Raw genomic sequence first — 2623 nt, 5'->3', positions numbered from 1 at the left:
TCTTCAGGGGCAATAACGGGCATGGAGCTGTCATCTCCTGTAATAACAGTGGCTTCTTCTGGAATATCTTCTGAAGGACCCACCTGAGGCTGTTGTACTGTTAACTTTTTTTCTCAGTAGAAGGAGTATACTGTAAAATAATGATCAAAATTATAGTCAATATATAAACCAATAACATAGTTGCTTATTATCATTATCAAGTATTAGGTATTGTATATAATTATATATGCTAGATTTTTTTTTTACTTTTTTTTTCTTAACAAAAACTTGTATGGAGCCATCGCACAGAAAATCTGATAACTATACAGACCCTGTGGGCAGGAACCATGTATTTTGATGTATGTGACTGTCTATGGTTGCACTGTACAACTAACAATGCAATCATGTGCTAGACTTTTATCTGATTGGCAGAGCAGTAGGTTCTTTTACACCAGCAGCACCACAAATAGGTGACTAATGTGTTACACTACAATGTTACAATGCTATGAGGTCACTAGGCAGTAGGTATTTTTCAGCTCCATTATAATCTCATGGGACTACTATCATAATATGTAGTCCATTGTTGCCCAAAATGTTATGTGGCACATGATGGTGCTTGTTTTTCCAGTCTCCCTTCCAATGAGGCATGGCCGTGCCATATGTTTTGCCCAGTGAGATATAAGGAGAAATCAGCTTGTACCACTCATTTTGCCTTTGACCTTCTTTCAGCCTTGATTACAGACACGATGTCCGGAGCTACAGTAGCCATAATGTGACCACAATCCAGGTGACATGAGGAAAAGGTAAAGAGAAGTAATAGAAATGCTGGACCTGGTAATAGTCAAGCCTCTGGACCAAAGTCAACTGCCCTGATCTCCACATTTCTTTTTTTTTTTTTTTTTTTTTTTTTTTTTTTTGAGACAGTCTCGCTTTGTTGTCCAGGCTAGAGTGAGTGCCGTGGTGTCAGCCTAGCTCACAGCAACCTCAAACTCCTGGGCTCGAGCGATCCTTCTGCCTCAGCCTCCCGAGTAGCTGGGACTACAGGCATGCGCCACCATGCCCGGCTAATTATATATATATATATATATATATATATATATATATATATATATATATATATCAGTTGGCCAATTAATTTCTTTGTATTTATAGTAGAGACGGGGTCTCGCTCTTGCTCAGGCTGGTTTTAAACTCCTGACCTTGAGCAATCCGCCCGCCTCGGCCTCCCAGAGAGCTAGGATTACAGGCGTGAGCCACCGCGCCCGGCCCTCCACATTTCTTATTACATGGGAAAAAGGAACATTTGTTTAAGTCACTGTCGGCTGGGTTTTCTGTTATTTGTAACTGAAGATCTTCCTTAACTATTACAGTAGTACAAAAAGTTAACTAACTTATCTTGTTCTGAAACTTTAAAGTCACTTAATTCCAGGGGACATTACTGTGCAGAGTTTGCAATTATACTGGAGATGGCTTTTATATTACAGTCTGACCTTTATAGGTCTCTTGTTTATAGCAGGTGGGTATGCCCATGTGGCTTGAAAAATAAAACTAAACCCATGGCCTTTAGTTCATGTGTTTCTAGCAGCTGAATGTGGTTTGCTTGTAGGAATGAAAATGCCCCTGAAATGTTAATTGATTCAGTTTGACAGTGCTTGCCATATCATAAATCAATATGATGTTTTTGTGAACTAGTGATAAAGTGGTGGTATGGGGGAAGAATCTGATAGTTATGGGATGGGTATGGTTTTTTAATCTTTTTTCTTTTTAAGGAAACTCGGGAAGATTGAGATCCTCTCTCCTTTTGGAATGTCCTATGTTATGGGAAAGATGGGGTAACATCAGTATTATGGACTAACTCTAATCCCAATCAATAACATTAGGCTCTATTTATTTTAAATAAATATATAGACACACACACAAATATATATAATATATGTGTATATATATATATACAAATTTGGGATCTGTTTAAATTACATATTTTAGTTCTATATTGTTGTATAGGAAATCACTCCAAAACTTAGTAGTTTAAGGTAATTTAAAAAATTGATTATCTGTGATAGATACCTCAATTACCCTGATTTGATTAATTTGCACTGTATGACTATATCAAAACATTACATGCACCCTGTAAAGATATATCACTATTCTATACCCGTAATAATTAAAAATAAAAATTTTAAAAAAATTATCTTTTGGCCGGGCGCGGTGGCTCATGGGCACTCTGGGAGGCTGAGGCAGGAAGATCGCTCAAGGTCAGGAATTCGAAACCAGCCTGAACAAGAGCGAGACCCTGTCTCTCCTAAAAATAGAAAGAAATTAATTGGCCAACTGAAAATATATAGAAAAAATTAGCCAGGCATGGTGGCGCAGGCCTGTAGTTGCAGCTACTCAGGAGGCTGAGACAGGAGGATCTCTTGAGCCTGGGAATTTGAGGTTGCTGTGAGCTAATCTGACTCCACAGAACTCTAGCCCGGGCAACAGAGTGAGACTCTGTCTCAAAAAATAAATAAATAAATAAATATTATTTTTTGTGGTTTCTGTAGATCTGGAATTTAGACAGGGACAGCTTGTCTCTACTCCATGACTTCCTCAATGAAGACTTGAAGACTGGGGTTGAAATCATCTAAAGGCCCTTTTACTC

The 2623-nt window shown here is 38.2% G+C and overlaps 1 non-coding gene across 1 annotated transcript; it reads right to left on the bottom strand.

Annotated features, from left to right (window-relative positions):
* Window positions 1-266: 266 nt before the first annotated feature.
* On the bottom strand, window positions 267-400 carry LOC142875464 (small Cajal body-specific RNA 14). The gene has a single exon (XR_012922818.1).
* Between the last annotated feature and the right edge of the window lie 2223 nt (window positions 401-2623).

Source organism: Microcebus murinus, chromosome 1 (assembly GCF_040939455.1).
Source record: "Microcebus murinus isolate Inina chromosome 1, M.murinus_Inina_mat1.0, whole genome shotgun sequence".
Taxonomy (NCBI): Eukaryota; Metazoa; Chordata; class Mammalia; order Primates; family Cheirogaleidae; genus Microcebus; species Microcebus murinus.
This window is presented reverse-complemented; position numbering and strand designations above follow the sequence as displayed.